The sequence below is a fragment of the Manacus vitellinus genome, unplaced genomic scaffold, assembly GCF_001715985.3.
Source record: "Manacus vitellinus isolate BGI_N305 unplaced genomic scaffold, ASM171598v3 scaffold_4_pilon, whole genome shotgun sequence".
NCBI lineage: Eukaryota > Metazoa > Chordata > Aves > Passeriformes > Pipridae > Manacus > Manacus vitellinus.
The window spans coordinates 42,522,263-42,546,060 of NW_021940604.1; the positions used below are offsets into that span (position 1 = coordinate 42,522,263).

Here is a 23,798-nt window from a genome sequence, read left to right on the forward strand (position 1 = left end):
TAGGTGGTATCGACAAGACAAGATTCTTTCTACGTTGTCTTTTCTCCTCAAGAGTGATCCTGTGTGCATTCTCAAAAGAGGCAGCAGCATTATAGACACTGTGTCTCCAGACCTCCCAATTGGAGGCCAGAGTAAAAAATTAGTATTATGATAATAACCCAAATAGATAAAACAGGTAGTACTTCCATCTTCTGCACCTGCTTCTCTGTGCCAGGTTTCTCTTCTTATTCCTGACTCTGTCACCAAAGCTTTACCAACTCATACATTCAGTTCTACCCTGCTTGAACACAGGAAGGATATGTCAGTGTGTGTTCTCCACATGGTCAACTATTGCTGGTTTTCCTACACTTAATGTTTCTTTTCTAAATCAAACCAATTATTTGTTTTTCACTTTAATTTTCTCCCCATTTGTTCTGGAAATAGTGTTAGAATACAAAAAACCCCACAACCAACCATGGAGAAACAGTAGTTAGCCAAACAGCTCCTAAAAAGCCGACAGTAAATCAGTTCTGTATAAAGATAGCATGGCAGATGATGTAAACTGGGATAGTATAGTTCAGTGGTCAGTCACCAGCAAAAAATCTGATCTGAGCATGAGCTTCATGTTTTCTAACAAGGACTCAATCCCAGTTTTACACCTGATATTTGAATTACATATTTGAAAACTACCATGATATTCTGCTGAACAAACGCCTGTGAGAGTGTATTTTGACGTGAATGACCTCATTTGTGACACAAGATCGGCTATTGGTATATATGCTTTCCTTTTTGCTTTAATTCCCTAATATTTCTGAAAGTAATTATCAGTCTTTCATGGTATGGGAGATTGTATTGGTGGTATAAGAGGGGTTTTATATATATTTTTATATATATATATACATACACACACACATATACACTCTATCTAGTTATACATGCATATAATACAGTTTTCTTGTTTTATACTTAGTTTCACTTCCACTTTCTGTGATTCCCTACAGTGAGAATCAAAATTATTATTTCATAAAACATCTGACAATAACATATTATTTCTCTCTGTAGAAATACCCATATGAAATACAGGAGAAATTAATTAGATCTGGACAATGTTCCTCTAAATAACTTTATTAACTAGGTTATAAATTTTACAGGATAGACTTGACCTGTTGTTACGTATCTATGAAGTATCATATGTATTTAAAGCATTATGCACATTTTAAATACTCTGAACCAAACCACTTATGGAGATGGAAAACTGGTAGAGCACACTGTAGTTCTTAACAAGTAATTGTTGCAGAAGACTGCAGTGTTACTACTGTCATACTGTCCTTATGGGAGCAGGCAGGAGATAGTAAGTTACAGTCCAGAAGTTTTCTTAAGAATTTCAGGTAAGATGAAGATTATAATTACAGACTGAATAGCACATTTGGGTAGTAGGATGGGGGGAAAGTGCCAGAATTCCTCCAAGGAAGAGTGTACTTTTTCAGCCTGTCGCAGTTCTTTGAAAAAAAGTCGGTAAAGTACATAAAGGTTACCTGTCAGACATAATGTTCCAAGATGTTCACAAAGCATTTGATAAGGTTCTTTGTAGTAGGCTGCAAAGAAAATTAATGGTGACAGAGGAAGGAACATAACTTAGGTATGGTTTAAAAACTGATTATACTGGAAACAATTGTAGATGTAGTCTGCTTCTGAAGTAGCAGTAGGACCAGAGTTAATGAACACTGCTGATTGTGATGAAGAAGGAAGCTGCACAAGGGAAAAATTTGCTTCTGTGTGTTATTTCTGATTAGGAACAGCTGTCCAGATCTGTATGAAACTCCAGATTATAAATGTGGCACAGTCAGATGCACCTAGGTCTAGGTAACTAGCTTAATGGGTAAGGCTTTTTGGACAGAAGCCTATCTTTTGATGTGGATATTTAGTGGAGGATGAAGTACTAAGGGACCACTGTGTTTATGTGACTAACTGCTAACAGAAAATAATTATAATATCTTGTCAGAATTGATAGGGATGAGAAATGCAAATATATTAATTATATCAGAAGCAATTGGTGCACTTAGTCCTTTAAAGAACCAGTGAAGTACAAAATGTGTTTAAGTATGTCATGACTGACTTGCAATGATTGATGAAAAAATAACTTTAATTTATTTTATAGGAGGGTTAGAGAGTTGTAGAACTGCTCAGGTTGGAAGAGACCTCAAAAGATTATGTGGTTTAACTTTTCTTGGGAAAGGGAGGTTGTATGAGATTACCTAGCACCCTGTCCAATCACATATTGAAAACATCCAGTGATGGAGATTCTACCATGACCCTGAGAGGTTATTCCAGTGCTTGAAGACAGGTTTTAGTGAGGTATTCTGGAAAATTAATTGACTGTATCTTTTTACCCTTTCCAAAAAATAATAAAAGAAGCAGACAGTTGTAAAATTAAGAAGTGCATTAAAAACCTGTAAAATGAAATAATTATGTGCTATAGTCACCCTGTGAAAGTAATTAACTCTACAGGGCATTTAATAAAAAAATGAGGCTTGACATTAATTTTCTGTAAATATTGCATCGCTAGCAACAAATAAATCAAGATGACTCTCCATTGCAGAGTACTTTATATTTGCTTGTAAATCTGTCTAAGACTTGTGGAAAAAATGCTATCAGATTGGAAAAATGATATTTTACTGTTCTTTCTCTCAGGTGGAAATGACTAAGCAAGTTGATGATCAATGGAAGTTCAGACTGCACCTGTTTACAAATTTGAGTAGGAACTCCTGAAATGTTATTCTTTCAGTGTATTGTAACTTCTGAGAAGCAAGGGGCTCTGTTGGTCATTCCATTGGGAGCAGTCACATGCTGGAACACACCTTAAAGTTAACTCTCTGTGTCCATTATCTTTGTAGGTCGTGAAATGATCCTGGTCATTTTATAATTTAGAAGTCCCACATTGTTATTGCAAAGGAACATACAGAGGGGGTTATTTCTGTGTACTTGTACATACATATTAACACAAGGTCTGATGCCTGACTGAATTCACATAGTTTGATTGCATTGTTGCAGATTTTGTGAAACAGAATGAAGGCACAACGCTTAATGACCACCATCATGCACTGGATCATGTTTGCCTGTTGTAATGGGAGAGGCATGAGGCTTGGATAGAAGAATCTGAAACCTCATCACTTGAAAATGAACTGGAATACTCCTCTGCTAGGCAGCCTGTGTAGGACATGGAAATGTGGTGAGGGAATCAAAGAGTATGTGTTCTTCTGTATCCTCTGCCCTTTGTTCTGTCATACGCAAAGGCTGTATCTATGCTGTTAAATTAAATGGGATAGTACTCAGGCACAAGGACTGGCACTTTTGCCCACACTTAAATTTCCTGATATGGTTTTAGGGCAGTCCAACTGGAATTCTCACAGACATGGCCTGGGCATGTTTCAGAGTGTAGCACGAGCTTGACATTTGCCTTTGTTACAGGAGTTTAGGCAAACACGTGAATTGTGTGTGATAGCTGGTCTTGGGACCAGAGGAAGTTTGTTGACCCTATTATATTTAGTTAGTTGGTGTAAATTAAGATGTTGATAATGTGAAATCCCTTTCATTTGTCTTTTCTCCTGCTGTCAGGTTTGTACAGTTTCACATCATGATGCTATTTTACTCATCCTCATCATACGATTTCCCTCTCCATTCTCAACAAAACATTCAAACTTTCATACTACAGTCATGACTTTTTTCTGCCTTTGCTCTTGAGTGCATTTCAGGTGATTTTTCCAGCCTATTTCCCTAAGCTGCCATGTTTGCTACTCCCTCCTTAAAACCTCAGTTATTCTGTGTTATTTAATAAATGATTCAGAACTGCTGCAATTTGAAAGAGTGGATTAAAAAGCAAAGCATGTACGATCTCTCTCCCAGTTTCCCAATTTTCTCCCTACTTCCTTTGCATTCACACGCTCAAACATGGTTTTACTTTTGCTGTATTTTAGGTTATAATTTCCTTAGGATGCATTTGTGCCTTGTTCCGGACTTTTTAAATGAGTAATGGGAAATGGTGATAGGAATGTTTTGCTTTTCAGAAGCTTCTGCTAATCTTTCTAAAGGCATAATGCTGCTGATGGCCACAGAGTTGTCCATTCATATTATGTATAATTATGATGAGCTAAGATCAGTTATATGTTGAAAGTAGATAACTGTTCAGTGTGAACATAACTTCTATATCTGTTTTTTTGTTTGATCAGATGATTCTTAAGGAGTCAAATAGAATTCCCAATGTTTGGTGTCTTGTAACTCTTTAAAAAAATTGTCACTAAAGCACAGATATCTGAAAAAAATATCCATTTTTGTTTACATGATAAGGTTTGGTACATATGGTTTTAAAACAGTCTTAAATAACAAAATTGGAAAAATACAGCCTAACTTTCCATAGCTGTGTTTCTACAGATGCAGTTGTATAATGCTGGACCCTCTCTACTGCCTGGTAATATTACTTTTGCCAGATAGCATCTGGAAGACTGGGCATTATATGGCATGAGTACTTGACTAATATCTGTCTGAACTGACTAGAATACTGACAGCTGTGTATTCAAACCACTCCCAGAATGTTTATGGGGAGGGATGCACTTTTCAGATATCTGTGCTACATGTGGTAAAGGATCCAGAAAAGTGCTGTGAGAGCTCAACTGCTGCTCAGGTGGTTTTGTCCTGACTATGAATGAATGTGGTGTCTGTACATCCTTCTCTGTGTAGTTATCAATTCCTGCAGTCACTTTGGAGGCAAAGCTGTGCTCCAAGGAGGTTTTCTGATTTGAAACAAACTGCTAGGGTACCCTGAGTAGAAGGAGAACAGGAGCTTTGAATAAAATCTTCTTTATGACAGTACCTGAAATATAGAACAGAAGTCCTAAAATAATTTGAACAGGTTGCTCTAAAAGCTCTGGGCAATCTGTTTTTCTCTGAGAAGACAGAGATGAGTTAAATCAAAATAGATTTTGCCAAGGACTGTTAATTCTTTAGTTAACAACTGTCTTTTTTTTATGAGAAAAAAGATTTTTAAAAAGTTTATATTTGAATGGTAAATATATTTGGGTTTGTTTCGTGTAATCACTATGAACTTGCCAGTTTCTTGGCAGAGGGATGGGAAAAAAATATATTTCATTTGCAGTGTGTTGCTAAAATTAAGAACAAATATTACTTAAAATTAAGGACAAACATATTTTATAAATCTTGCATAGATTAGCCAATCTGTCTTGTAGTACATTAAAACATATCCATACTAATAATTTTTGTTTAAGTCAAGGTAATGGACTAGAAAAAAATACAGTACACTGCATCATGATTGGTGTTTTAAAAATACATGAAGAGGTGTTTTCCACCTGTCGAAATGTTCTGTCTGACAGTCGGCTGGCTTGGATATTTCCCAACCTGCTTAAAGTCTGACTGTGCCCTGTATCTTGTTGCTTGTGTCTGCAGTGGTTGGCTTCTCTCTTTCAAGAAGAGTAAAAGCAGTGCAGGCAGATAACTCAGGTTCTGTGCTACCACAGTCCTATTAAAATTTTATGAATTTTGAGGATCTAGGAGACCAAGGAATGGCAATACAGTTATTCCAAGGCATTAAGTTAGCCTGGAGAACACCCTGCTGCTAGAAGCATGTTTTTCTCTCCAAGAAAATGGCGTGGCGTCCCTTTGTAGTGCAAAGGTAAAGTAAGGTTCTTTTCTCTCCAAGTCGAACAGGGAAATGTATGGTTTTGATTCTTCTATTACAAAGACTTTATTAAAACTGCTTTCTTTTGGCATATGAAACATCATTCAGAGAACTGGAAGGAAATAGTCCTAACAGGGAAGAGTTCATTTTACACTGAATATACCTACAGTTTATAGTCCCAGAAAGCATGAAGGAATTTCTGAATCAAGTGGGTCTCATCTAAAGATTGGAGCCGGATGTTGTCCAAAGTTACCTCATATACTAAAAGGATGTAGTTCTCTAATGTAATTTGAGAATGAAAAATGAACTGAAATCATCATGTTCTCAGGGACATACTGTTGCTTTACAGAAAAGTGCTTAGAAGAACTACCCTGCAATATGTCTTAAGATTAATTGAAATGTTAGAAAACTGAGTGGAAATTTGTCTATTGATATTAATATCCCAAAGTAAATGTTACTAATCAAAAGCTCTGGCTTGATTATGAGGACTGTCTAGATGAGATAATTTTGAAACCCTAAGTAGAAATCAGGCTAAAATAGTAAGACTAGTAAGACATTTCCTTCTGAAATAAATATATACCACAAAGAAGTTGTATTTTTTTAATCAGTAAAGTATTAAAGTATATTGGGAAAAAACTCAAATAGTTTAAATTTTTTTAATAACTGATACCTCAGAGGTAACGAACAGACCACTGTTTTCATAAAACTCTGACCCATGCCACTAGATCTCCATGTGCTAGAAACCCCTCCCTTATAATACATTTGAAATGTCTCTTTCCTGCTGAATTAGGTGCCTGTATCTGTCAATACAGCATTGCCTGTCCAGACTCTTCCTGCCTCTAACTGAGGTACCTGTAATTCTCTATCACTGTTTTCTCAGATTTACACTTTCAAACCAGTATTTCATTACATTTTGTATGTCACAAAGTGTGTTTATACCCAGCCAGTATAGTACTTTCAGATGCTGGGACAGTCTGCATAGTGAGGATGACCCATTAACACATTCACATTCTGTCTTGCAGAATGAGTTGTTTGGGATGACACTCTTCTTGGTCTATGTAATATTTGGGTGCAGTTAGATTTTTACTAAAGCACCTATGTTTATAAGATAAGCTCTATACTCTTATTACAGTTGATGGAGATACAGTTAATGCAGTCTGTGGAATGGGGAGAATGTCCATTTCAGTGAGCAGAGCTATTTTCCTGGTTTCATTAACTCTATTGGTTAGGATACCTAAGGTGGGATCGGTTCATTTATCTGAATATGATCCAGTGCCATTTCAGATGTCCCATGGTGTCAGAGACATCATCCGACCTGAGAGGTACAGGTATGACACAGGGCCTGTGGGAGACTGGTACCCTTTACAGAGGGGTAGCTGGAGGCTAGACAGGTTTCTGACATCTTGGGTAGTAGTAAATCACTGTATTTAGGTAACTGAATCAAATCCTGCACTTTCAATAGAATTTAGGTATCTTAATAGGAAGCTGAATTCCATGCAGGTCTGAGACATCTATGGAAGGATTACAAGTAAGACATGGAAACCTGTAGATTTGCATGCTGCTGCACTGTCAGCTTCAGGACAGATGAAGTATCTTTTGGTATCTCAGACTGTGCTAGGGGCTTAAGATTAAGCAATTGAGGTAAGGGCAGAATAAGTGACCTGGGGCTGTCAGGTTAATGGGTGGGATAAACCCATCTAGAGCTTATGTGATGGACTGACCCTGAGGAATCTAGGGCCTTCCAGGCTGATGTGCATCAAAGTCAATTGCATATATCTTGACTCTCCTCTCTTTGGAAGACATTAATTATGTGAGCATCCAGACAGTTATTCCTGCAGTATCCAGCTGGTGTTCTTACTTTAAGACAAACCACACTGCACGTCAGAGATGGTGGAACATGTCATCTTTCTTTGCCATCACAAGCCCAGAGTACCTTAGGGCAGGCTTTTATCTTGAAGTACAGGGAATACTTCTTAAGCCTTTACTTAACCATTCATTGCTGCTTATTTGGGTGGAATTTCCTAATGGCATCAAAAGGCCATAATAATGAATGCAGGTCAGCCTTTACAGAAGAATGTGCCATTACTAAAATTTGCTAGCATGAAAGACAAGACAAATGGTGTCTTATATTTATATTCCAGTATATAAAATGCAGTTGTAATTGGAAAATGTTTAATAGTGGTCATGGTAGAAGTGAAAATTGCTTTATAATTGTATATTAACTTTTTGGGGTTGAAGAAGTTTATTCAAATTTAATCCATAAGGAAAAGCATTCATGAATTTTTCTAAAATATTGAGGCCGTCACTGACTCTGGGTAAAGGTTCTCAGTGACTGCTTCTGCTAACTCACGTTTTCTAAAAGGTAGATTGTACATACTGCTGAGACCTGTTGCTTATTGTTGACACATTTAACAAGTGTATGAATATGTGTAACTCAGTCTTTCCAAATAGCTCTAAATATGCCATATTTTTGCTTTAGACTTCTTAGTATCACTGATATTTTGAAACAGTGCTCAGATTTGACTTCAGTATGTTGTACAAGGCTGCTTTATATTATTTAAATTCCTTAAATTCTGTTAGCGCCAAGAGGAAATGCCTCAGAGCCAATTTGGGTTTAAATGCAAAAATGCAGGCATCCTACTTGCAACAAATTACCGTGTGAATGTTTATCATTGTAAAGATTGATTACAAGAAAGATATTGTTTGTCAAGAGCTTTATGGGAAAGAATGGGAAGGACTTGAACTAGCCATAAGATGAGAGAAATTGGATATCTGTTTTCTTCATAACAGTTACATCTTTCCAAGAAATATAAGTGGCTTCCTGGTGGACCCTTAAGAATTAATAGTTGAATTGCAGGAACTATAGTAACTGTAGATTTTTGTGGGAAAAAAGATCACTGTCTGAATAGTAAACTGGAAAGGTCTTGATATCACTCACATTGCTACTCTCTTGTGACCTACATAAAGAAACAGTACTAGTATTTCCAACAAATTTATTTTTATACTAAGAATATCGGACCTTAAATCAGTTACTGAATCCAGAAGTAGTATAACATGAACGGCACTACATAACATACGCAAACAGAGTCTGTCCCTCTGACACGTAGTCATCCCAATTCACCTGAATTTAAACATTGAAGTAAGCTGCATTCTCAGACCAGTAGTGCTGTTAACCCATTGTGAGGCTTGCTTAACTTCCCAAAATGTTTAACAGATATTTCTTCTTTATGGAATGCATTTGGAAAAACTTCATCAATTTTCCTAAATATTTCTGTTAGTCTGATTAGTTGAAGAGGTTGATACATAGGCCTTTATCTGCTGAGACTGAGTACATGCTTGAGTTCATAAATTGGAATACTTGCAGTCAGTTATGGAAAATAATCTCAAAGGTTTGTCCCTAAATTGTGACAACTCCACTGTGAAACAGTCTGATAAGAGAAAGGTACCTGAAAGGCTGAAGGTAATCTGTGATCACAGGAAATCTTTGACAATTATCAATTTCTGTGGGATACTAAATGTGTACTTCAGATTAGGCAGTCTGTTCATTCCTTTCTTGATTGCTTAATATAGAAGCTAGTTGTTCCAGTTAATCAGTCTGAAGAGATGAGCTCTCCATTTTTTCTTCCCCAAGAGATTTAATATTTTTAATACAGAAAAAAGATTTTGTTGATATAGTAATCTTGTTTCTTTCAATCAACCCATTGTTCAGCCAGCTGCAGTTTTGGGTCATTACTTTGTGCCAGAAAAGCCACAATATTTGCTTTCCTTCTGACTAAGAGGATATGAATCCCTCAGGCAGGGGCCACACCTTGAGTACTGGACCCCTCAGTTCAGGAAGGATATTGAGGTGCTGGAGCAGGTCCAGAGAAGAGCAACGAGGCTGGTGAAGGGACTCAAGCAGTCCTGTGAGGAGAGGCTGAGGGAGCTGGGGTTGTTCAGACTGGAGGAAAGGAGGCTCAGGGGAGACCTCATCACTCTCTACAACTCTCTGAAAGGAGGTTGTAGGCAGGTAGGGGTTGGTCTCTTCTCCCAGGCAACCAGCAGTAGGACAAGAGGGCATGATCTTAAGCTGTGCCAGGAGAGGTTTAGGTTGGATATTAGGAAGAAATTTTTACAGAGAGAGTAATCAGACATTGGAATGGGCTGCCCAGGGAAGTGGTGGATTTACTGTCCCTGGGGGTTTTTAAGATGAGACTGGATGTGGCACTTACTGCCCTGGTCTAGAAACCACGGTGGCGTTGGATCAAGGGTTGGACTTGATGATCTCAGAGGTCTATTCCAACCCGGTTGATTCTATGATTAACCTATAATCCATGCAGAGCAATCGGGTTTAACATATTTTGCATAATTAATACAGATATCAATTAGTGATGGGTACCATAGTCTTTTGACAATCATTTAAATTTGGGAATTGAGAACTCAACCTGTGTTAGAACTATAACATTGTCTTCCTATTGTGACTACTTTCTATGTTCTGTCTTAATGTCAACACACAGTATAGAAAGGAATTGTGAATTGTCACATTGCAGAAAGAAAAAAACTTTTATGATAAACTTTCTCATTGGTCTGAGGGTACTGTTCGTCTGGACTTTAGTTTCTTGGAATTCATCATTAAACCCCGCTTTTATCATGCGGAATGCAGTGGTGCTCTAGTACAGCAGTTTATGCATACCCTGGTTGCAGTAGCCAGGGTTTTGACTATTATTCCTACATATGTTGGTCAGGTTATTTGGTCTCTACTGCTTTATTTACTGTAGGTAACACTGATCAGTTATGCTGAGGGCTTTTTGTCTCAACAGAGTCACAAAGAAATCCTTTTTTAATGAGAGAGCAGAATGTTCATGTATGTGTTAAGCATGGATAGTATATGATTGAGATATCATTTAACATTCCTTGAAAACTTAATGTAAAATAAACATACAGAAAACTAAGAGTAGATTTGGGAGCAATTTGGAGCATTTTTTGAGGTCAAGTGTGAGTCAGAACAATTTCAAAAGAATTTTTTCCCCCACTTAATAATATTAAATATGTTTCAGTTTTAATAGAAATTTCACTCTAGCTCTAGCTGACTTGCATGTTCTCAGAGTTGTTTAAAAGCAGTGCCTACTAGGTCTGTGTTGTTTTTTGGATTATTTCAGATTGACTGTTGCCAGAGGTAATGTTTAAATTAGAGCTACGTTTATTAAAGCTTCAAAATTACCTGTGTATAGTCTATAGTTCCAGTAATACAATAGTTCTAGTAAAAGTATAGTTCTAGTAATACAACAGAGCTCCTTGTTAGAACAAGAGATAGATGATTGTATTTTATTATTTTGACATTTGATGGCATGAGTTTGAAGTTCTGGATGTCTAATATATATGAAACCTAATAATTTTAAATCTAACTCTGTATGATGGCGTGATTTTCTAACTCTACCTAAGAAAAATGTCCTATCTTTTTTTTCTTTACTGATCTCTTTGTTTTTCCTTTTACATTCATTACAGTGTTACATTTGTTTAGTAAAAAAGCCTTTGAGGAAAAAATAATAAATTTTTTTTGGAATTTTTGAAAGGATTCATCATTTTGCTCTTCCCCAAAATGCATTTTGTACCATACTCTATGTATTCTTGAGACTGGATGTGGCACTTAGTGCCATGGTCTAGTAACCATGGTGGTAGTGGATCAAGGGTTGGACTTGATGATCTGAGGTCCTTTCCAACCTGGCTGATTCTATGATTCTGTGATTCTTCCTTCATTCAGAGGAAAATTGTATAATGCTACGCAGTGACTTCATCAGATGACTTTAAGAAGTGCCTTCTGATGTTCCAAAGGAGCCTCTACTCAGAATTTGTAGACGTGTGTGTGTATCTGTTCAGACTGAGGAGGAAGTTAATCAATGAATGAGGCTGTTTGCCTGAAAACCTCTTAATGGGACTTATGTTCACCTCCTCTCCTAGCACTGCCTGGCTGTAATGTGGGGCGCTTCCCTGCTAAGTCTGAAAGCTTTCTGCCAACGTTATTGCACTCATCCATAAATGTTCAGGAAAATTATTTTAAAGATGATTACCACTGCTGTCGTACCTTGGAATTCTCTCCCATGGGGGTGCATGTATTTAACATCAGTTCCTTGGGTACTCATTAGGGAGTAGTGGACACAGATATTCAATGGATCAAATTCCATCTTGTTCTTGGAAGCGTATGAATCACTCACTTGTGTGGACTACCCATCTTTGCAAGTATTACATTACATGTGCTGCTTTCTGCTGATTAGAGGGGAGATTTAAGGTGCTTGTTCTAGGACAGTCACTTGCAGATCTCCTTCCCCAAGGCTTAGATAATGCAAGGCAACCTGCATTTAAAGAAGTGGACCCTATTCCATGATTCCCACATCTTATGCTATAATTATGATCATGAACAAGAAGAACAGCAATTGCTTTTTCTGCACACACTTTTTTTTTTGCTTATCTAGCTTTCAGCAATTGTGAAGAGTGAATTCACATACATATTTCAGTGTCAGCTTTGAAATGTGTAGATCTTTGACTTTAACTACATAGTAAGTAAGTAGTGCTTTAATGTCTTCAGAGTGTAAAGGCTACTGCTTTCTTCAGAATGGGCAGCTTGTGACATAGACTTCTGGGCATTGCTTTGTCATAGTTCGCATTTGTAACAGTGGAGTAATTAGTAAAGCTGCTAATGCCTGCAGAGCCAACAGCAGAGCACTGTTCTGGGTTCAGCAATAGCATTTTTGGAGCCTGAAACACTAAAATGGGCTACCTCACAATTTTATCTAAATACAACCAAAGAGTGCTGCATAGTTATTGCTACACTTCTTCACTCATTAAATGCAAAGTAATAATAATAATAGCTTCAGAAAATATATGGAAAGTAAATACTACTTTCAAATTTTTGTGAGAAAAAATAACTTCTCTGCCTTTCATAACTATTGCTATTAGTCATTTATACTTAAATCCATTTGCCTTCATTAATTTTCCATGACCACTTTAAATTGCATTTATTATTCTGCACAGTGAGAAATACTTCTGGTTCTTGATTGCCTTTCTTCTTCTGTTGTGTACTCTGCCACTCAGGAAGGAATCATAGTTTTAATAATTTTTCTCAAGGAACTATTTTTGTATGTCGTAAATACGTGTTTGTGATTTTTAAGGAAATACTAAGGAGCTTTCAGGATACTTATACCATTACGAGGTAAGCACTGGAGGTAGTTCAGTGTGAGGACTGCCTGTAGGCAGAACTCCTGGAGGAGAACCTTGGGGGTGACTCAGGACTTGGGGATGTGAGAAGGTCAGTTCCCTGATACAGTGTGTTGCTTCAGAAAGTTTGGGAGGCACTATTACTTCAGCCTTTTAAGGTGTTAAAGTTATTTTCCTCTCTAAATGGATTCCCAAACATACTATTTTATTGTTCAGTTTGTTTTTACTGAATTCTTAGACGTTCTAAATTTCTATCAAGTTCTGTGTTGTTTCCCTGTGGAACACCTAGCTGACTTCTATCTTCATACACATTAATGTTTCAGGTTGATATTTCTCAAGTGCATATTTTCAATGTGTTGATTTATCAAAGATATGTAAACCAATGTTAACTTATTTCCAGTCCAGTGATGATACATGCAATGTATTATATTGCAGCAAACCAAATGCAAATTTTGGCTAAAAAAAAGTCTCAGCGGCAAAAAATACTAAAAATATCTTAGATTACAGAAAAGTAAGGCTCTTTGAAAAGTCACATCCTCTATATTGTCATGCCTTTAACAGAATCAGGTATGCTGTTATAAGCTTCATCTGTCCAGATGAATGTTGCAAATGCTAGGTGATGGAAAACATGCGCAACATGTTTCCCTGGATACTCTGTGCCACTGCTGTTTTGGGGCAATATTTATTCTTCTGGTAGCATTTTTGCAAATACCTTTCTATAGTTTAAACTTCTGTTATTCCTTCTTAGCTCTGCACCTTTGACTCCTTGCGTTCAGCTCTCTCAGTGCAGCCTGGAGAGCAGTTCAGTAAATGAATTCTGCAAAGCCTGGGTGTGTACTGGTCAGCTTAATGGTCAGGTTTTCCAGCTTTATGTGGGATAATGAGTATGTGCACTCTATATGATCTATAGTCCTAGGTCAAGGGCAGGATGCTTTAGTGAGTTGTCAGCATCCCACTTCTTCACCAGGAACAGTGTCAGTGGTGGTGATTTCCTTATATTGAGTTTGTTCAGGGTTATTTTTATCTATTTTAACCCATATTTTTACTTTTCTGTTGATCTCTAGGGCTTCTAATAGCATGATTGTTGAGGTTCATTAATCTTTTCCCTATATGGTACTATTTCTTTTGGTGAAGGAGAACCATTCAACTGGAAAGCTGAGGAAAAGTTAAGCTTAAAAAAAAGTTATGTGATAACCAACTCAGTTTATACCATTTGGAAAGTGTGGAGTAGATGCCTGAACTTTGGGTTCTGTTGCTGTTTCAGCTAGGAGAAACAACAAAAAATACAGATGCAGCTAAAATCAAGCAAAAGTAAGTTCAAGACCAGACAAGGACAGTTAAGGCTTGTGGCCTGGTATGACTAGTTATTTTTATAAAATCGAGGGCTTTATGCTACCCTTTAGCAAAACCAGTTTCCTGATTCACATTTCACATATTCACATATTCAGAAATTTACCATTGGAGTGGACAAATTTGTCCTCTGCTTACCTTAATAGCAGTATTTCAGATACTTTATTCTTTCTATGTAGTGAATATTAAGAGAGCAACATGTAAAATAGTTACTTATTTTCTAGATATATATATCTACCAATTACCTATTAGAATTAGTTTTTAGTTGTTAGCAACATACAGTGTTTCATACCATTGCTATGATTGCACTGAGTGTAAATCAGCTTGGAGAAGCAGAATAACTCCTTCAATACAACCAGTAAAACTGATTCAATCACTTCAAAGTCTTCCATCCTATCCATACATGCTTGTGACTTTTTCCACTGGTCTTTAACAGTTGGAAGGGTGGAAAACGAGGGCAGAGCTTTTACAAGTCAGAAAAGAGTGGGACAACTTGAGTAGGATCTCTTCTAGTGATAGGACTTGTGGGAATGGTTGAAAGCTGTGCCAGGGGAGGGTCAGACTTGACATCAGGAGGCATTTCTTCAGCAAGAAGAGTGGTCAGATGCTGGGACAGGCTTCCTAGAGGGGAAGCTGTTGATGCTCCAAACCTGTCAGTGTTTACATTGTCCTTAATAATATGCTTTCACTTTTGGTTAGCCGTGATGTGGTCAGGCAGTTGGACTAGATGAGCACTGTAGGTCCCTTCCAACTGAAAGAGTCTATTGTATTCTGCAGTTTGTTCTGTAGGAATGGGAAAGGAGCCAAAAGCACGTGTCAGTTGTGGCTGGAAGATAAGTGCTGTAGCAAAGTAGCAGGCAGGCATGTTCCAGAGTGCCAACCTTTTGGCTGTATTCCTCTTTCAGGGATCTCTTCTCTCTATTTGTGCTATACTATTGTGTCTTTCTGCTGCCTCATCTGCCTCCTGGCTTTTGCAGCAAGTTGCCTTGTGACTGTGCCTTGTGGAGTCACGATAAGCATGTAATGAGGAACATGAAAACATACGTCTTGAAAAATGACTTCCCTTTGAGTAGTAGATGCTTTATTTGCTAATTGTGTCAGTGTTTCATGTTGTTGTTAAAAGATGGAAAACCTCAGTAGTGAATTTCCATAATTTGGGTTGAAGGGATTACATCTAAGACTGGCTTTAGAAGTGTTCCTCTGAGACTGTTGGAGTGCTGATGTTTGGTAATAATAACCATATGGCTGTCATCTATTGTCTTTAATTTACTGAAAAGTCCTAGGATTTTCCTGTCTCCTGTCATTGTGTTTTGATGTCTTTTTGTCTTTGTTGTGGCATATGCCTGCATTTAATTCTTTCTTCTTCAAATAATTTTTCTCCTTGTTAGTAAATGACCCAGTAGTTACTCTGCTCATTTTACTTTGACATTTACTTTAAGGTCCTATATTTTTTTTCCATTAGTGTTTCTTCAGAACTTTTGCTATCATTGAAAATACGCTGAAACAAGTGAAGGTGATTTTGGTTGTATATTGAAGCAGTAGGGGTATAGATTTGCTGATAAACCCTGAAGAACAGATTTGAAATCAGTGAGATGACACATTTCTGTATTTCTGTGACTTACATAGTGCTATATATACCTGAGATGGTCAGATTCACAATTTTCCAAGGAATAATAAACATATTTCAGCATTAGGTTATATCCGTGTAAAGATATTAAAATACACTCATGTATTTAACAATGCATATATTCACTATGAAAAATACTATATTGATGTTTATAAGAAGTATTTATAACATTATGATATAAAGAATTCATCATCAGGTAATCAAGACAAATTAGTTGCTGAAGAGTACAAAAAAATAGCAGTGAAATTTATTTTAACCTTATCATAATAAAGTTAAGTAAATGCTTTTTTAGTAAAGTGTAGACCTGATGTCATTGGGAAAGAGAAAACATACAGCATTTATATTATATTTATTGTGCTTTTTTTGTATGACCATGATAATTGAAAAGCATTATGTGCGACCAGAGGTGTAAAATGGAGAGATACTTCATTAATGACTTTATTATTCTGCTGGTGATACCATGAGGTGCTTGATAGGTTGATGTACACAGATGTAGTGGGCTTTAACCTGCTTACTCAACAGTTTGTGCTTATTCATTGATAGTCAATGCTTTGTACTGCTGTTATAATTGTTTAGTTTTTTGGTTTTTGGGGTTTTTTTTGAAGAATCACATAATTGTATGAAAAACTGATTGTATACATACCCCTTTTGAAATAAATTTATTTACCCTTATGTGTCTGCTGAGATCCTAGACACTCTGAGAAACCATCTTCTGGGGGCTGGTAGACATCTTCTAAACATAGTCAGGGCCAGAAACTGCTGCTAAAATTCACTCTTTCAGCTTACTGTTACCCTCATGTTGGTATGCAAAGGCTGAGATGGTACAATCCTTAGCCATGTCACTCTTTCTTGAGGATTGGACTGTTCTGTTATTTATTTATACCTGTATTGTGATGTAATGTCTAAGTTGTCCTGGTTCTAGCACAAGCCTAATAATTACACTGCCTGAAATTGCAGTTTCTAATATCTATCAAATGGTCCATGACTCCCTGGAGATGAACTGGTATATTAAAATCTAGCTCTTTTTATCAAAATATCTCTGTATCAGCTTCTTCATGAATCCAAGTTATACATAGCATGGACAATGAATGTCTCATTTGGCAAATACTTTTCTGAATACTGTGATTTTTTTTGAAGTAAAAGTATAGATTAAAATAGTGTATAGCAGAAGGCTGTAAAGGCAGTGATGAAACAACAGATCTATTATTGAGAGCCTCCTATGAAATAACGTATCTTGCCATTCTTCACTTTTATGTGGCGCAGTATCTTCACATTTTGTATTGGTTTGCATTCCAGCTACCTTGTCTGTTCTCAGTGACAGTGGTGTTTATAGGGTGAGTTAACCGTATGGTATCAATATAATTACAGACTGCACAGAAAACATATAACACTTGGAATATTTGGAATCATTCTGATTTTGCTACTGAATGTCAGCCTTCAATAAGGTTGTCATGCTTTTTGCTGAGAATAAGGTAGCAGTGAGAGTGAAAATACCTCTTATCTTTTTACAGCATCTGGTATTCAGTGGAGTAGATCAGGCATCATCATGCTTACCAGGATTTAAGTGATTTATGTGGAGCCGTTTAGATAAAGTGAGCATGTTTTGAAAGTAGTGACAGAAAGTAATCAGAATCTAATGTGTGCAAACTAGAGACTGATGGTGAAACTTGGGATCCACAGAGAGCAACCAGAAAGCTTTGCACAGTGAGAATCCAGTGTGCTGCTCAGCAGTTCTGCTCTTATGTGCTAGGAGTAATAGCAGCGAAACAAGAATATAATAATATTCATAAGAATTGGACTGATGTTTTGGAGATTCAGAAGTACTGTATTCAAGACCACTTTTAAGGCAACTCCAGATTTTTTAACTTTTATTATATGTCATCTATTCATTCACGACAATTCCATGGAATAAAAAAAAAAAAAGGGCATAGTTACCTTAAAAAGAAAAATAACCAAAATACAGAAGATACTTCTGTGTAGGTTGACAGCCAGTTTTAGCCATGATTGTTTGGACTTTCTTGAGAAGTGGCTGCTATTATGCCCTGGTAATTTTATGCCTCCTGCCATTGCAGAGTCTTCTACCACTCTGATTAAGGAGTAACATCTACCATGAGGTATTTTTCTTTCTTCTGCGTTACCCATGACTTAATCAATTTTGGACTATGACAAGCACAATGTAGTACAGAATAATTCATAACATTTGCTATATTTGAAGTTATAATGTTTACATTATTGGTTTTGTAATTTATTTATGCATCTCAACAAGCTAATAGCACGATTGGACTATTAAAATGTTTACTAATGCTTCCTTCAACTTGTTTCTTTGCAATTACAGTTCTAACACAATTACTACAAATAAATATGTCTCTAAACAAAAAAAAAAGGTAATCATTACTCTATTAATTTATGTTCCAGTTGAATCCTGAATTCAAAGTTAATTTAACTGGAACAGATAGTATTCATATTTCCTGCTTCCACAAGGGTTTCCTTCTTCTGTAAGTACAAAAGTTAATTGTAAATGCTAAAAATGAAGGGTTTCAATATAAACTCAGCTCTTCTTTGTGTATAGAGATAAACAGTAGAAGAAACATATAGTGTTACTATGTGTGGAAGATTTGTTATCTCAATTTTTTACTGTAATAAGAATATAAATGTAATAAGACTAGGCCTTTGCTTTCTTTAAACTATAGTACTGAAGAGTCTAGTTGGTGTGTCTTCGTTGCTCAGATGCCACTTTTTGGTTGGGATTTTACAGAACAGGAAAAAGAGATGATCAAAACCAGGGGATGGCTTATTTCATGTTCACTGAATAGAAGTCACACATTTTTCTTGTCTTATTCCCACTGGTTTACTAATGGTGTTTTTCTAGATCTCAGCATATTTCATGGAATCTGAATCTCAAAAGAGCCCTTTCATCCTGGAAATGAGAATGTGTTGGCACAGTGGTGTGAATCATGGGCAAGTTTCCTAGTGTTGTATCTAGTGCTGTACTTGTCTTTACAGAACTTCGTGATCCAGCCCTGGCGTTATTTATAAGCATCAAGGACAAGGCTTCAAAACATGCCTGCTCATCTGACTCCTTAATTTCAGAATGAATTAAGTACTTAACCATCTTTATAATATAGGGCTGAGTTAATTTTGCCTTAAACATGTCAGTTTTACATCATCTCTTGGTACCGATGTATTTTATATTTCTCTTTAATTTAAGGTTTTCACAGCACTTTTTATACTGATCCCCATGGCATACAGTCATTAGAGCTGCTATCAGACAAGTAAGAGATTCTGTTTGAGTTTCAAGATGCCTCCTGTTTAACGTGTTCTGCACAACTTGTGATTTGTGTTAGCTTTTGTAGTAAGTCCATAGAAACATTTAGCTTTCTCAGGTGCTTCTTCAATAACAACATCATATATTGCTCTGAAACATTTATTTTCAAATTCATAGAATTTACCTCTATGAAATGTTTTCCATATGGTGTGATGAAGAGAAGTTTAATAGAGGATGATAGACAATACCCAAAATATAGTGTAGATCACAAAGGTCAGTCTGTATATTTTCATTTCTTTTTACCAGAAGCCACTTAGGAAAAGCTACATTATTCCAAGATTTTTAGTTAACTACATGGATTGCACCATTTTTGTTTGCACATATTGGAATGTGTCTTCATATCACAGCAATAGCCTAGCCTTTAATTTGTGTGCTGCAGTTTTAATTGGTAGAGATGTTTTCTGTAGCAGCATGCATCTTCTGAAATAGAGCAGTGCACATCTTTTGATTAATGCAGACTAAGTCACTGGAGTGTTCATGTTGGCAGCATCAATTTATAGGCATAAAAGCTAGAAAAGAATGCAGAAAGAATAGCAAGCCTGTTATTATCATTCCGTGTCACTTTATTTATATATTGATGTTCCAAAATCTGGACTTTTGCCTACTGATGTGCTATTTAAATAATATTTTCTATTATCAAGTTGTAGATATTTTTTTGGTTTGATTACAGAATGATGATTTTTCCTACTCTGTTCTAAACTACTGGTAGATAGATGCGTGACTTCAAATGTCATATGACTTTTTTTTTTCCAAAAGCTGGAATTAATCAATTTTATGGAAAATTCTTTTCATATCTGTGTAATTTCAGCTGTAGTAGTATTTTGAAAGTAGAACATTGCTGCTACCTGAGTTGCTAAGACAAGTCAACTCTTTTTTTCTTGACCTTGCTTGACTTGGATGCCTTGGGCTTTCTGAAATACCCTAGCAAATACTAAAGTGGCATTTAACATATCGTCTATGCTTAAACTCCATTTATATGAAGTTTATTTATCCATTTAGTTTTTGTTTTGAAACCTTGATATATAAAGTTCCTAAGAAGAGTCTTTTAAGGAAATTACATGCTCATAGGGAAAATGCAAACATGACCTAATTGCAGAGTGAACCCTACCTATTATATTTAATCTCAAAAAAACTGAAATGAACATCAGATAACTACACTGTGATTCTCAGGCCTTGATGCATGCAGATGTAAGCTGTGTCTACTTAAGCATATTAAGTATTTCCAGGACTGTTACTTGGTACTGAAACTGGCATGAAAATGGCTGCATCCATGGTGGTCATGTCTCATGCTCTGCAAAACAGAGGGTGCATGCAGAACTTTTATTGTGAATGGTCCCTGACCTTGGATAGTGTGTGTTTCAGCCAGGACCCATATTTCTCTTGGAGATTCTAGTGAATTGTGTCTGCCCAGATCCATTCTGCCCATTGGGTGGTATAGTTGGTCAACTTCCAGTTCACAGGGACAATCCCTGACACTCAGGAATCTGTGATTTGCAGAAAGCACTGGTTAGCAATAGCTTTGACTCAAGAGGTTGGCTCTTTGGTGCCCCTGATTCCTATTAATTGATGCCCCTGGGTGTATGCTCCCAGTCATGATTGTCCCGCATGTCCCTGCCCTTCCAGGAGGCTGAAAAAATAGACAGACTCTGGAGTCTGTGTCAGTTTTTACTTTGAGGCCTGAGAATTTCCAGCCTTAGGTTTTTGGCTTTTTGGCATATTTGAATCAAAAGATTCCTAAACCTAAGAATATTGAGTGAGGAGCAAGGTTTGCTAGCAAGCTAAATTTAGATCATGGAGACAAAATTTAACATGTGCATTAACATTTCAGGGATATATATATATATATAAAATATTTATATATAAATATGTATTTAGATGGATAACATAAATTAATATTTAACATTAAGGTTTTAAAGTGTGCTTAATCAGTGAGATGCTCTACCTTTGCTCATTTCTCATTTAGCTCCCTGCTTATTCTCCACCTCAGCACAATTTTAAGATTTGTTCCCTTGATTTCTCATGTCCTGCCTCATAACTTGTTGTCTTCAAACAGGAGATTGATGAAACATGACATGAACTTTTCCCCTTCCTCTCCTTTATATTTTTTGTTTGTTTGTTTCCTTGCTTGATTCTATCATCTCTTTTCTCCTTTTTCTGCTTTGTATTTCCTTGAGAGCCTCCTGGCCATCTCCTGACACCCTTCTCTCCAGATACCCAGATTGCTTGCCTTCCAGCTTCATCCTGGGTTTCTCTATTTTAGAAACATTTTATAATGGAAAACAAGGTGTATTTTATAGTGTCTGATGCCATATCTTGTACAATACTTTGTGAACAGTCACAATTTTGCTTCCTAGAATTAAAGAAAATCTTTTTCAACCAAGAAGGAACTATAATCCATTGGAGGCTTCTGAGAAACCAGAAGAAAATAAAAATGAAAATATAACTTTTTGTTTCTTGTCTATTCTACCCCTCTTTTGTTTGTTTAATCTTTTGATTATTTAGATTTTTTTCCTTTTAAATTACTTGCACTTTCTGATTTTTGTAGATGCATGAAAAGACCAATATCCTTTCTTGGAACATCCCTCTAAACAAGTACTTTTGAAATGGACATTAATATTCTCAGTCGTTCAGGTGGGCAGCTATGAAACTCTGGGCAAGAACTGACATTCTCCAGTGATTATCAACAATTCTACCTCTCTTACAAGAGCATGTAGTGACAGGACAAAGAGAAATGGCATAAAACTGAAAGGCAGTAGATTTAGATTAGGTGTTGGGAAGAAATTCTTTACGTGAGGTACTGTGGAACAAGTTGCTGTGGCGGTGTTCAAGGCCAGGTTGGATGAAGCTCTGAGTAACCTGGTCTAGTGAAGGGTGTCCCTGCCCATGGCAGGGTTATTGGAATGAGATGATCTTTAAGGTCCCTTCCAACCTAAGCCATTCAGTGATTCTCTCCAGTACTAAGACAGCTCTGTATTTTCTAACTGAAACAAAAATCTATCTTATATTTTCATTACTCTGTAAAATTGAAATGACAAACATGTCAGTGCTGTCAGCTGCTGCTGTTGGTGGCATCCATCCTAAAACAAAAGGGAACGCTATAGGATTTTTATCAGCATTCAGAAAACCCCAACAATATACATACCAAGTCCTGATGAAATATTTTTTTGTATGAAATAGTTACAATTTATTGAGAAAAGCACTTCCACAAAAATAAATTTCTTATTAGCTCATCATCGAGTTGCAGTTCTTGTGTTGGGCTGAGCCTCAGCAGACCTGTTTTGCAATGGAACAGATTGTTTCACGACATGGTGTGCTCCTGGAAATTTTCTTCTTCTTTGAGAATGAACCTGTGGCATTTTCTGAACTTCAGAGGCTGTTTCCTGTGCTAATCAAGGCAGTTGACAAACCCTTCAGCATGCTTGAATGTGGGTTTGTCCAAGTTCTTTGTCTACCCTGTACACCCTTATGAACAGGAACAGATTGGCAGAATTTTTTTTTCCTGCCAGCTGCTGAGGTCATCATCAGCAAACATGTAACCAGATGAACAGCTTGTTAGTCTGAAACATAAAATGCAGGCAAACCGAGCTATTTCCTTTTAACGTTTTCACTGAGAATTGCATTTTTCGCTGTTTATTAAATATTTCATGATACTTAAGCTGCGGTTTGATCTGGGCATGGTTAATTAGAATGTTTACTGCAAAACAGGATGGTTCTCAAATGTGACCAGTCTTACAGATCTCGCTACTGTTTCACCAATGTGCTGGGAAAAAAAAGAGATCTCCATGGAAGGACTTTTTTGTATGCCCGCTAACGAACATTAATAGTGAGGTAATTTGTGAAGATGATATTAAAGTGGAAGAGGCAGGAAAGAAGATGGTCCTAGATACAGGTAAATATAATGGGCATTTTTGTTTGCTTGACAGTTTTGAGTAAGGCAGTTGTTCTTTTCCACACTTACAGTCAAAGGCCTACCTGCCAGTTACCTTCACTGAAAGAATGAATTGCTTGTAAAGAAAAGCAGGGCATACACCAGATTTGCATGGCTTGCTTCTGTGTAACAAGATAAACCAGCATTCAAATTGGTGAACAGAACAAACTGAAAGATATTTATGCTTTTTAGATGAAAATTAATGTCTGTTTACTTAGGCTCATAGCAAAACTGAGATTGGAAAAGACCTCTGAGTCTAACCATTAACCCACCACTGCAAAGTCCACACCTAAACCATGCCCCTCAGTGCCATATCTGCATGTTTTTTGAACACTCCCAGGGATGATGACTTCACCACTCCCCTGAGCAGCCTGTTCCAATGCTTCATCACCCTTTCGGTGAAGAAATTTTTCCTAATATTGTGTCTAAACCTCCTTGGCACAACTTAAGTCCATTTCCTCTTGTCCTGTCGCTTGCTACATGGGAGAAAAGACCAACACACACCTGTGTACACCCTCCTTTCAGGTAGTTGTAGAGAGCAATAAGGTCTTCCTTGTACCTTCTTTTCTTCAGGCTAAACCCCAACTCCCTCAGTTGCCCCTCATAAGACTTCTGCTACAAATTAGTTACCAGAATTACATGCTAGTTCTTCATCCTGTTCTGCACAAGTATTTACTGGGTTTATAGTGCCTTACTGAGCTGCTGTACA

At 36.8% G+C, this 23,798-nt stretch overlaps 1 protein-coding gene across 12 annotated transcripts in view; it reads left to right on the forward strand.

The window, feature by feature from the left end:
* Positions 1-23,798, forward strand: part of KHDRBS2 (KH RNA binding domain containing, signal transduction associated 2) — a 335,422-nt gene that overhangs the window by 16,188 nt on the left and 295,436 nt on the right. For all 12 annotated transcript variants that reach the window (XR_003916117.1, XR_003916120.1, XR_003916125.1 and 9 more), the window contains exon 2: positions 19,045-19,108. The gene's annotated coding sequence lies outside the window, so the exon portion shown is untranslated. The remainder of the gene's footprint in view (positions 1-19,044; positions 19,109-23,798) is intronic.